Here is a 13,553-nt window from a genome sequence, read left to right on the forward strand (position 1 = left end):
GTAAAGCTTGGTTCCCTAGCAACCACTGAAAGCAATGCTTTCCTCCTCTGTATCATCGTGTTGCTAAGCTACCATGCCTGTGACAAACTTCATTCAAGTTTTGGTTGTTGACTTCCGTACTGGAGCTATGATGGGATTTAGCTTTCCTTTAAAAAAAGAGTTATTGATATTGCATCTCTTTTTTTTGGTAAAAGTCCATTCTGAGAATGCTTTTCTGAATTTAACAGCCCTTTGAAAACTGCATCTCCATATCTATATACTAACCTACAATAAAATAAATGTATGTCAGCCAGTCGCTGCTTCGTGTTAGTTTTGTTGTTTGCTTATTTAAAGCAAGACTAAAGTGTGTTATAAATCAGTAGTAGGTAATTTGCAGCCATTCACACATTAAGTTTCAAGAATCAAAGCATAGCCCCAGCAACAGAATGAGCAAGAAATTGCAATACCAAAAGCTTGATTAATGATTATTTAGTGAGTTTCTTAAAGATCATGATTTATGTCTTCAATGGCTACATGAAACCTTTCAGCTACACGATGCCTACCATTATTTTAAACAAATATTACTTGGCGCGTATGAATCCATTTACTTATTACTTTACAATCTCAGCAAAAAAAACAAAAATATGGTGATTCTGACTGGATTCCTTGAAGGAAAAGCTTGCAACTGTAGGTTGTGAATGTAAATACAGGCTATGCCCCAAGCCAACCTTGGAGCTAAAAACTCCATGTACATTAAGTCATGAACTGGGTGGGACACAGCACAGCCCCAACTACAGCAGTTCTGTCATAGCGATCCCTCTCGCAGGGTATCTATGACGCTGGCTGAACACAGTTTGATCTGTATCAGTCTTTCATCGGCGAATGTACACCACAGTTTCCAATATGAAATTACAATCTAACAATACAAGATTGCTTTGATTTCTGTAAGATTGTTGGTATACATTTCTAGTTTTCTTAAGACAGGCAAGAGTGGTTCAGGCTTGATATCTTTTCCTTCCATACAGAGGTTTGAAAAAAAATTGAATTTTTTTCTAGATGTAATTTAAAAGATAACAAAATAACATACACACAACAGAACAATGGATGATATAATGCATTTGTTTGTAGCTGTAGAATTATTTTCATAGTTTACTTATTGAAGATTGGCATTATTTGTTTCAGAACATGTTCTTGGTTTGCCATAATAAAACAAAAACATTTTTTACATGGTTGTCTGTCCAGCATTAGAACTAGATTCCAGAAGATCTGGGTCTTTAGGGAGATTTTTGTAATTTGACATAAAGCAAATACAGGGATTTTTTTTTTCTATAACTGCAGAAAATGTTTGACAGACAATACTTCCAAGACAGGCTAAATGCTACTGGAGCAGATAATGCATGTGCTTTAATGGAAACATTCACTTTTATATCCAGCAGCTGTGTAGCTTTCAGGTATTAATGATAAATTAATGATAATGTGAAAAAGAACCACCTCTAGCAGTACATTTATGGTGATTTTCAGCTTCTGTTCTAAAGATGAGGCATTCGCTTATATTAATCTCTTTTTTTTTTGGGTGCTTTTACCATGTGCTTTTCACCTTATCAATAGAGCTAAATTAATGACAACCTACTGAGTGTTGATAGAAAATTAGAGGTGAGACAGCGGGGGATGATTTAGGCCGTGAAGTAGTGATTACCCCTGGAAGGATACGGGGATTCGCTTTGGCTCTGCTGTGTACCATACCAAATTGAGCACAAAATCAAAGCCAGAGACTTTGACTCATCGCTTATTGGCAGGCTGCTGAGTACAAGAGTTAGAAGGTGGAATGAAGGGTAAGTGGACAAGTCCTCATATTGGCATTTTGTGTAATTAACAGCCATAAAACAGCAAGCTTTACAGGCAGAGGCGGCGCATTTGCAGAATTAGACATTGCTCAGTGAACGTTTCCCCAACTATTTAAGGATTTCTTTTTGCCATTATCTTCAGTAGCGGTGTTGTCTGTTTTATCAAGTAGTTGCTGATGTTTCACTAGCATGTGCATTGTGCAGAAAAGGTCATCAAAATAAGATGGTTTTCCTTTCTTTTTCATTTAACTGTGCTGCATTCTTTGGTTTAAATATTTTAGACATACCAGACTTTTCCTGTGGAACTCAAAAGCACATATGCTTCTAATTTAGATCATTTATTAAATCATGCACTTGACAACAAACCCTTTTTTCTAGATATATAAATATTTGAATCTACATTAAAAAATGCAACATGAAAGGTTTTAAGTACATTCAGTATGCACACACTTTGTATCACCAAAGGACAGTGACAGTACAAGGTTTGCCTCTTGTTAACTCCTTGTTAATGTGTTTTTTTTGTTATTAACTCCTGCTTACTACTCACCTACAGTATAACCACTAAGGCCTTTTTGTCCAGTTGAAACTTTACCTCATTCCTTTTCAGAACTTTTTTCTGCATATTATGGATCACCCTTAATTAAAAAATTAAAATAAAATGAATTTTAAAATTTCTTAGGTGTTATTATATTAGAAGTCCAAAATTATTAAAAAGAATACTTAAAGGAGGGGGAGAATGAGGTGAAAATGATACAAGAAAAGCTGTAGATTGTTTGTATTACATTTTTAGAAATGTTGTGGCTAGTCATTTGTTTCTATTAATTTTTTCAAAGTTATGGATCTCCATTTTCTGTCATTTTATCTGCATCACAAACATCACCTGTTAGTATGTTGTATTTGTTTGCTTTTTTTGGTTTGGAAGAGTGTGATACTTTTAGAATTGTTTTTCTCTTACTTTATGTATAATATTCTGTCCTTTTTGACTTGTATGAGATTAGATTTTTTTTTCATGACATATACTAATGATATAAGAGGATTTGTTAAGAGATGGTCACTGGGGGAGGTATTTTTCTGTTGGGGCTCCTCTACCACTTTTTTTGCTTCCTTTTTTTCTTCATGATGATGTTGAGGTAATGGTATTATGGAGTGAGAATAAGAATAATTGCTATTGCTGTTTTTTATCTCTTATTCATTTCATCCAGGTTGTATTTTCTTCCTCTACATTAGATTCGGTATCTGCTACCCATGAATAATGTTTATATTTGGTACTATTTGGCCAAATTCTCCTGCCAAAATGTAACAGCTGTTTATATTTGGAAAAGGAAAACAAAGTGCTGGTTTGTTACAGAAGTCCCATTTGAAACAACAAGATGTCTGTAGTTTTAAGTATTACTATTTATCAACCTCTTTTTCAGCAGCGAACAAATACAGAGGTTGCCTTAATTGTTTTCTGAATACATTGTCAGATCTCTGTATTGGCATCCTGGGATGATTAATTGTTTACCTGGTATATTAAAAAAAAAGAATCTCAGGAGAAAATAATGGCTTTTGCCATTTTGAGTTAGATTTTTAAATCACATATTATTTTAAAGTTCATTTTGGTCATTGAGGTTGATTCAATCTTTGTATTATTACTTGTTATAAAAGTCCTCTGACACCCAAATTTGGCAGTTCGGCCAGTCTGTCCCTCAGTTCTAAGTAGTACATAAAGCCCAGGGAATGTAAAACAGATCCATCTGTATTATTCACAAAAGGGATGACATTATTTTTCAAGATGTACTTTCCACTGCTAAAACTAGAAGAACCTCAATGCATGTTTAATATAACCACAACTTGTGGTCCCATTTTGCATTTGACCGAGTCAATCAGTGGCTATTTGGCAAACTGATTTCTTTTCTTTGTCTATGGAGCTCTGTCACAGATTCTTGAGGTTAGCCTCGAATGGTAGTTCTGGAGAAAGTTGATCCAGGTAATGCCCAAGTTCTTTCAAGATTCCCAGTTGTAGCTCTTGGGAGCTAGCCTCCTAAACTATACTCCTGACCCCTTGTTTGGGTAAATCTCTTTGACATCCACTTCTTGGTGAAGTAGCAGCCACGTAGCATGAGTTGTCTAATAAAGGCCAGCATATTTGAAATTGGGACATACTGTATGGATTTTTGTATAGCTGCTACTAGAGCTGTTGAGGTCAATAATCTTTGACAAGTCTCTTACTTTCCACATAATGAAGGGCTTCTGTGTGTCTTGCTTTTGTGTTCCTCCTCCTTTAACACCCAGGAACAATCATGGTGACATCCAGAAACGTCTTTAAAATTTCTGAACCTCTGAAATTACCAGCTGACTAAAAAACACAAGTTGATGTGTGAGGTGTGCAACGTTTTTCAGTTGAATATTCATGCATCCATTACTTCTTTTCATAAATGTTCTATGTTAATAGTTTTAAACACATTCGATGTACACCTGCATTTTCTTGGCCAAATTAAATTTGTTGCAGTTCATCAAAGGTATGAGTAAAAAAGGAGATAATTCGAACCCCCTCGTGTTACCTACCACTGTAGAAACTGCCTATTGTATCCTTTTTTCCCTTTTAAATTCACTTATGAATCTAAAGTATATATTTTTTCCTAATAAAGTACTCAAATTGTAACTACATCACATCTAAAATTCTGATCTTTAATGTGTCTGAATTTCTCGAATCATGGTCATCTCGATTAGAGTGGTAACAGAGCTAAATGAAGGAAATATCTTTGATTTATTAAGGATTGTCCCACCTTTACAGCAATAAAACCACAAGGCTTTTGCTTTTCCTTTGGATGAGTCACTGCTTTAGAGGAGTTTTTAAATTGAAATATGATGAACACTAAGTAGCTTGTAATCTTATTGAAATGTTAAAGAATAAAATAATTTTGTCTAACTCTAGACATAACATGCTCTTAGTTTTGCTACAGATGGCAAAAACTTGAAGTTCCACCATTTAGTTAATCTGCTCTCCTATTCTTACTAAGAAAAGGAAAAAACCTCCTGCCATACAGTAGCTGTTGAATCTTCTTTTCTGCTTTGCCCATTGACGGTTTGAAAGTCAGATGATTTGTTCCATTTTTCTTTTGATTTCCACTCGCTAAATAACCAGTGGAAATTACTTTTTAGAACACGGAGAATAACTTTTTCTTTCCATTGTCAAATCAACTTAAGTTTTGTAAAAAGAGCTGTACTAAATTGCAGCTAGAGGCTAAGGCTCCAATTGCTGCAGTGCTATAGCGCAGAAATGCCATAACGGTTATGTGAAATCACAGCATGTCGGATAAAGTATATTTTTTAAGATTATAATAGTATAAAACTGTAGTCTCTTATGTGCTTTGAATGGGGAATAAATCTAAAAAGTATCGGCAAGAATGCTTGCATGCATTAGACCTGTTAGAATGATGTTCAGTTTGGGGTAATTTGGTAAAATGACATTAAGGTGTGTTGATTACCTACTTGTATGCGTTTAATGTATCGCAATCCATCAAATCTTAAGCAGTCGAAGCTGCAGAGAAAAAATACTAATAAAAATTATGAAACCTTAACCATATACATATTACTTTAAGCCTTTTATGTAATGATAATATAACAACTCAGATTAAAGATGACAAGATAAAAGGATGAGACACAAAAATTACAACATTCACTCAGTTCCATACTGGGTTCATTCAGTAAACATCTCATATTTTGTGGAAGACTGAATTGAAATCTGTCTTATGTCACAAGCAAGAGAGGATAAATCCCACCAGGAACAGCCTTTCATGTGGATCCCTTTCTCTCTTATCTTTGGCAGGAAACTATGTTGAGGGTTTGGAGATGGTTAGGTGAGGCACTATGTTGCTCATTGCTGTGACAGAAGCCTTTGTGGTCTGCAAAAGGAGAGCAAACTTCAGTGTTAATGGTTCTCAGCTTTAATTCATTAAGTGGAGTCCAATGTGGATTTCTGGTACTCAGACATTGAATGTGTTTTACTGAAGAACAGTAAGGGAAAGCTATGTGGTTCAGGGATTCTAAGGAAATACAGATTCTGTGTTTTCCAAAGACATCTCTGTTTTTTTTTATGCAATATGCCTAGTTACACCTCTGGTAACCTAAATGGTAACACCCCTTATATAAAAAGGATTGCATTCCTTTATTCCAATAAGGAGTTCATTATTCCATTACTGGTGATATTGCACAGGGTGGGAGCAATGGGAAGTGTAGAAACTAGTGTTATAGTTAAAACTATTCAATAGTAAAAAGACAACAACCAGAAATAGGGCTGAGCATAAAGAGTTAACCCAAGGGATTAGAAAAACATATTGATGGATTGATGCCAACTGATTCTGTTTCATTCTGTTTCATGCTGTAATGGTAATGAAGTTTCCCTGTATTTGGTCATGGATACTGAACAGTAAGTTATTCACATCTTACAGACATCTCAGGCTTAGGGACAGGAAACAAAGTTACCCATAACAAACCATGTTTTCAAATAATATAGGATTTCAGCAGCTTTGTAGTTGAAAGTAAGAGCATCAGCTACTGATTGTGGTCCCTTGAATTCCTTGTTAACATCTCTCAAATACCCTTGTGATGGTGTCATGCTTTTCCATGTGCATCACATGTAATCAAAAACTTTAATTTGTGGCTTTCCTGTGGTACATGTTCTTCATGTTACAGCAGCCTAGACTTTTGTTTTTCCATCACCTTGCAGATTTCCAGTCTGCCATATTGCATAACCAAATACTGCTTCCTCATGTTTGATTGTTCTCAAAGATTTCTTCTTTTTCACTGACCATGGTACCACATGAATAATTCAAATGAGAAAAAAAATGCTTAGTCTTTGCTGACATTTCTACATTGATTTAGACTTGAAACTGGTGTTTTTATGCACATTTGCATCATGTCACCTGCAGTTGATTATATAATGTATGGACATGCTGTTTACTTATGCAGCCTTGATGCAAACTCTGACCACCCACTGGCAACTGTGAGTGATCCATGCAGCTTCATCCAATAAAGTTCAGCAACTTGAGGCCGAGAGGTGCCTGATCTCAATCAGCTATGAGCTGCTGTATTTAATGACAATGAAGGTGTTAAAGTGAAGCAGAGCCACTCTGACTTGTGATATGCTGCTGCTGAATTTAACAATTTAATTTCTATCACGGACTCCTGTTGATCCTGCTGATAGAAAATGTAATTGAATATATGTTGATTTTTTTGTCTAAAAAACATGATTCTTTTTAAGTGAACCTGAAATGGACTTGGGCTATATGCATTAGACTTACAAATCTCTGCAATAAATATAAGCATATAAAAAAAAAAAACTTTAAAATGTTTTGTTCTGACCTCAGACTTTTTGTTATTGAAGATAAGAGTGCAAAAATAATAGAATGAAGATCAGAGAAAGGCATAAGGCAAAGGTTTATGTTACAACTATAAACAAAGATAGTCTAGTCAAAAGTCTGGGGTTCAGATAAAGATCAGTTTCTATTTGATGGAACACTGGCAGGCCATTCTTTCAGAGCACTATTTATCAGCTGACCTACCACTAGAGGCCGTTAATGGGCCTACATTATTGTAAATAGACACACTGGGTGAATTGATCATTAATTTGATATTTGGTGAAGGTTTAGTGGGCACATTCTCACAAAGGCTTGATAAATGTTATGTTTGAGTATAAAAAGGCCCTTACAGGGTTAGCTGGTGTCTGGGGAAATAGAAAGCAGCCTGGGGAGGCTGTGGTGTAGTTGTGTATTCTATAATCAACAATATATTTGCAATAAAACCTCCTGTACCGCCTGTTGTGGCTTTTTATGTGTTCAGGTCCTATGAGCTACCTTATTTAAGGGTGGAGTTTGGCACAAACACCTATGAAGCCATCCTTATCTGCGTATAACTACAGAACTTATTAACTGAAATAACATTTTTTTTTGTTCGTGGTCTCTCAAGCAGGACTTTTAAATCTTCTCTGTCTGGAGGTTCCATTTACAAGAAATTGATATCAGTAAGGACCCCCTCATCCACTTTAACACACATTTTTAAACGGATAAACATATTCATAGGGGAGGGGTCTTTTCAAACACTCTTCTCTGCCCCTCCACCTAAAAACTACACCAAATAAACAATATTCTTGATTACTGAGGCCTACATTTATTATAAGCTTTTCCGTCATTAAGTGTGAGCTATTAAGAAGAACTGTAGGTACACTGATTAACTATAAACACTGTCAAAGCAGATCGACTGTGAAAGTGTTGATTTTACACATTACTAGACTTGTTTCTATACAAGATGTTGCTGGTTTATAATTTAATTCACTGGCACAATTAAAGCCTGTTTTGTTTTTTTAGAACAGCAGATTCTTCCCTTCAAAATTTTCCGAGTCATCTAAAGGAACGGATTGTAAATACAGATTTTGTAGGAAACTCAAAACATAAATAAGGAATATGGGCATAAATCATAGATGTTTGGGGGAAAAAAAATAAAGATGTGCTAGAAATGCTGTTTAACAGCATCTGCTTTGTCTAAATTTAGTTTCCAAGTCTTTTCTTATTTTCTTTCTTCCAACTTCCCTGAGGAAGGATATCATAATGCAGTGCTGGAAACTAAAACCCACAACATCAGAAAAACCGCTGGGAACTGACCTGCCTTTACTGAAGGCAAGTAAGGAGAGTATAGCTGGCCCTAGCACTAGAAAGATTTTATCTGGGAAACCTGATGGCCTACAGTATATGCTTCGAGAAGGAGATGAAAAAAGTGTTGTTTGTTTTTAACGGAAGATTACATTTGCCCAAGACAAAAGAAGAGAGCAAGTCCATAGCAGGTTTTAAGATTTGGTGCAGCAGGTGTTAAATGCACTTGTCGAGCCATTGGTGTGGGGGGGGGGTATATTGGTGCTGTGACCCTGAAGTTGAGAGGTCAAACCCCTGATCTCTAAGGACCACCACACATGACACTGACAGTCCATCAGTGAGTAGAATGTGGCTGGACCACCTGTGGTGCCAACACTGGAAAATTAACTTTAATTAGATGAAATTACAATGCGCTCATAAAGTAGGTCACTCGTTAATGGTGGTCCCAACAATTGCCACTTTAAAGGAGTAAAGGGGTTTATCATCCATCATCAGGTGCTTTGATGCCACATGGTGTTCGTCAATTTGCATAACCTTATGGAACATGGTAAAACTTACTATGAAGTGTGTGTGTTTTTCAGGGCCGCTGTAAGTTAAAATGTGTGAGCTTGTAACATCTGCAAATGTCGGTGGAGGAGAGGTCTGCATTTGCTTTCACTTTTAAGTGAAGTGGAAATAGAGGTCATGTGCTGAACTCAGTGAACCTAGTGACTGCTCTTCAGTTTTGTCAAAAAAACATTAGATTTTACAGCAGTGTGTTCATTGTCAAGTTTTTTTTAAGGTTTAAAATGGACACTAGCCTTGCATTTTAAAGCATTTTAACGAGACAATAGATATCGATAGTCCCCATATTGCAAAACAGGGCTCATTTGCACCTCACTCACATTAGCTTTTGGAAAGACTAAGTACTATAAGTAACTTTAGAAAGCAAAGTACATGGCTTCTCTGTTGCTCAAAATATTTTGCTGTCATTCCAGCTATGGTACAATTACTGTATATTTATGCCTTAACATTGTTTAAATGTTTAAATTTGAGTAGATTTAAGCAGATTATTTTTTGGGATAAATTGTGCCAAATTTCTGAAACTCATTACATTAGTTATGTAAATGCCTTCAAATTAGTTGATTTACTGTTTGCTAATAGAATATATCTCTTTATATACCACTTTTGTTGAATTTTAGAGTGTAGGAGCTAGGAGGCCAGTAAACACTGAGAACATGCATGAAATGCACAAAATTCACTGTTTTTCATAACTGCCAGCCCTTGACTGACAGGCAGTGTTAATTCTTGGCAGTCTGTGGTACTGTTTTTCTTAAGTTGCCTTATTGTGCTCTCAAGAGAACAGTAACTCTTTGCAGGTTTTTGGATGAGTCGTTTGCGGTTACAAATGTCTTATTATTTAAATGAAGCAAACCAGAAGCAAGCTGGATAAAACAGATTTTTGTTGCCCCTTCTATCTTGGGATACAACATTATTTATACTTTTACTGTGAGTGTTTAGAAAAAGAGGTCAGTTGGTAGCAACACTGCATTAGGGTTACCCCCTGCTGAGGAGCTGGAATCATGATGTTTGTTGAGGCAGTAACTGGACCTGCTGTAGCCAGAAATAATTAAGCTTGCTGTCATAGACGTTCTGCAGTATTTGCAGAAAACCACTTCCAAGTCTCAACATGGGAGCGCCCTTCTGCTTCACATTAGTTTCCTGATTAAAGCCAACTACAGAAATTTCTGAAGTCAGTTTAATTTACTCAGGATACTTTCACTAGAAAGTTGCACTTTCTTTGCCCGAGGCATCTGTGCATGTGAAGCCCTTCCAGAAGAAATACAGTTGACCTGTCTCTCCCACATTATGTGCTGAAGAGTTCATTGAGTCTTATTAATCTCAGTTAAATAATTATTTGACTCTTATTATCTGCTTACCACCTTTGAATGTTTGAACAGTGCTACTAATATAATAATAATAATTATTATTATTGTCATTATTATTATTATTATTATTTTCATATTATAAGTTTGCTTTTTCTGATATGTTTTAATTATCTTAAGTGGACCCTCTATTGTTAAGAAACAGGTTGATGAATTTATTTTCAGCCTAAGGTATAATAACTGAATCTAGGAGCTTTTTCCTTTTCCTCTTGCAAGATGTAGTAAGGTTTTTCATGTCAGGGAAAAAAAAACGTTGGTAGTCAAATTAATTACATAACCTACAGCCAGTAGTTCCTGGTTTATAATCAGACATCTGCTTACCCGTATTTTTTTACATTTCTCCTAGTAGAGCACAATAAAAAGAAATACTTACCTATTAAGTATGTTTGCAATTTTCTGATTTGTGGTGTGATATAATTTTTTATCACCAGGTTATTTTGCAAGGTTTTTTTTTAGCATATTGTTAAATGTTCACTAATTTGCAGTGATAATTTGCGGAATATAACCCTTTTTTGAAGAGTGACAGCATCCCGTCGATTGTGCTTTGGTTAGGTTTAGTTTCCTTTTTTAAATAGTTGCTGTTACCATGGCTACCAGCAGCATTCCATTTTGGTCCTGAAAACATTTGCTGGGTGTGGGTGTTTCCAGCCTCTTTTTAGCCTGAGACTGAAGCTCCTTTCCAGTACACTTAAAGAAACCTTAATGCCTTCAATGTTTAAAAGGTGACAAAGAAACCATCTTAACTGGAATAAATATAATGATACTAATATGATCATTTACAATAATTTATTACATTAGAATAATTCATCTCATTCTGTCCCTCTAATACCTTCTCAATGCTAAACAATGTGGCAAGAGACGATAAATTGAATCCATATCCTTATTGTTGCTCTGAATGCCTTCAGTTCAGTACATCAGAAGGTGTCTGATCCATTATAAATCTGGCAAGACATGTATCTGTTTTCTATCAACAGTTTGTTGCTATCCCTTATCTCCCTCTGTGTTCCTTTTCCCCTCGTGCTGGAAGCAGGCTCTGCAAAATTCTGTTGCCGATTCAGTGACTTTATTTCTGTTGGTCCTCTCCTTTCCACCAGGAGGTATGGAACCGCAACATGTAATATTGTATGTTCCCAGGAGTGATTGTTTTCTAATGAAGAGGGATTTACTCTCTTTCTGGACAAGTGACCAGCTTGCCCCTTCATACTCATTCTAGCCTCGGATGTGACCTGCACCATCCCCTGGCTAACCGTGGGATTGATGTCTTCAAATCACAAGGCAAATATGAACACCAACCTTTAGGCCATCCACGTCTGTGTGTTCAAGTGTGCGTGAGTGCTATAAATCACCTTTGATTTTTTCCGTCTCCAGAAGCAGACCCAGAATTCCATTATAAGTATTTGGCGTTCTAAAGCTGAATCTAAATAAGAGCATAAACGGACAGCTTTCATATATGCACTGTTTGCAGATGTGGTACTTTAAGCTTCAAGATATAAGGAGTCTTTTTTTTTTTGTTTGTGTATGTTATGCATTTGTCTGAGAGCTTTCCTGTAGGAGTTGTCCATTTCACAATGGTCCCTGTTGAGACAGGAAACCGGGAGTGCTTATACATTGCTGTCTGTGATCTTTACCAGACAGTCCTACACCCCTATAACACATCCTCCTCTTTCACTTGCACAGCTGTTGAGTGGCTGAAGGAGATGTGAGTGGCTGCTTCATCATGTAATACAAGACTATTTTATTAATCGTGATTGAGAGGAATATAACGCAATAAAGAAAACATGCAGTGACATCAAAAGGTACTGACTGGCCTTTTAGGAAAAAAACATGCTTTCTAATTTAAGGCAGGAAAGATTGAATTTCGTTCTCGGTAAATCACTGAATTGTGTGTCAGAAATAATGGAACCAACATATTACTAATGCTTCAAAATGTTTATGTATTTATTGAAATTGTAGAAGTGATATCAAAGTTCAAAGAAATGCAGTTCACATTTTTAACTGCCAACCCAGTATTGATTTTACAAGAAGCAATTAAGCTTTATTTTTAGTCATCAACTGTCAGCATTTGTCTTGCATATCATGTGGAGACTTATGATATGATACGAAAACAAGATACCACTGTCATGAAGCTCTATGAACTTATTTTTGTTCCCCTCAGAATTACATATATTTCATGATTTCTTTTTTCCCAGTGATGTTTGAAAAACGTTTTGCATGATTATTACCTGTGATGCCAACATTGTCATATTAATGAATTGCAGCCTAGGGTGAGAGTCCTGCTTGCTCCTGGTGGAAGACGATGTCTTATTGAGTGCTGTCACCAGCAGCATGGAGCTAGAAGAAGTGCCCCCCAAGCTGTTTTTAATTAATGTTAATGTTTAATGTTTCTTTATTAGCCCTATACAATTTCTTGCATTAGGAATTCGTCTTTTCCCATACCCCAGCTTTTCTCCAAAGAGACACAGACACAGAGACAGGGAGAGAAGCTTGGGGTCAGAGCGCAGGGTCTGCCATTGTACGGCGCCCCTGGAGCAGTTAGGGTTGAGGGCCTTGCTCAGGGGCCCAACGGAGTAGATTTCCTCTGCCGGCCGCGGGATTTGAACCTGCAACCTTCCAGCCACAGACTCAGATCCTTAGCCACAGAGCCAGCGCTCCGCCCATCTATTTGTGTTTAGTGAGTTTCTGCCTCTGCTGGGTGAATCTACAAGTAAGCATGAGAACAGCTGTCCTTTAGAGATAATGCTTCTAAAACAGGGACATCAAAATGCTTGTTCAGCTCTCGATTTGTAGATAAATGTTTATTACAGATAATGTAATTATGAGTAAAGCAACGTCCAGCTGTAGAAAAGGTACTATAATATGCTTTTCTCCTGCTACAACAACTCTTTGAATATTCCTTACAGCTTTAATGACCAGTTCTTCAAAGTCCTCCTATATGAGGCACACGCTCATATTCAAATAATTGCTTGCTTTGAAATTTCACTATTAATTTTCAGACATTCTGTTCTTCCTCTAATAAATGTGCCACTTTGCTGCAAATGTCTTCTCATAGATAATGATACAGACTATTTGTAGATAATTTTAAAGGGTACAAAATGGAGATCAGTGGTTCAATTATGAAAGGCCTTTATGATATGAGCATTAGCAAATAAACCATAAAGGACACCTAATGCTTTCTC

The 13,553-nt window shown here is 36.3% G+C and overlaps 1 protein-coding gene and 1 long non-coding RNA gene across 3 annotated transcripts in view; one reads left to right on the top strand and one right to left on the bottom strand.

The window, feature by feature from the left end:
* Positions 1-13,553, top strand: part of macrod2 (mono-ADP ribosylhydrolase 2) — a 601,357-nt gene that overhangs the window by 338,955 nt on the left and 248,849 nt on the right. The window lies entirely within an intron of this gene.
* Positions 5,392-10,927, bottom strand: LOC107079369 (uncharacterized). Its single transcript, XR_001480329.2, has 2 exons — positions 10,751-10,927; positions 5,392-5,710 (listed from the first exon to the last, which is right to left on the bottom strand). It is a non-coding gene; the product is annotated as an uncharacterized lncRNA (long non-coding RNA).

This window comes from Lepisosteus oculatus, chromosome 17 (assembly GCF_040954835.1).
Source record: "Lepisosteus oculatus isolate fLepOcu1 chromosome 17, fLepOcu1.hap2, whole genome shotgun sequence".
NCBI lineage: Eukaryota > Metazoa > Chordata > Actinopteri > Semionotiformes > Lepisosteidae > Lepisosteus > Lepisosteus oculatus.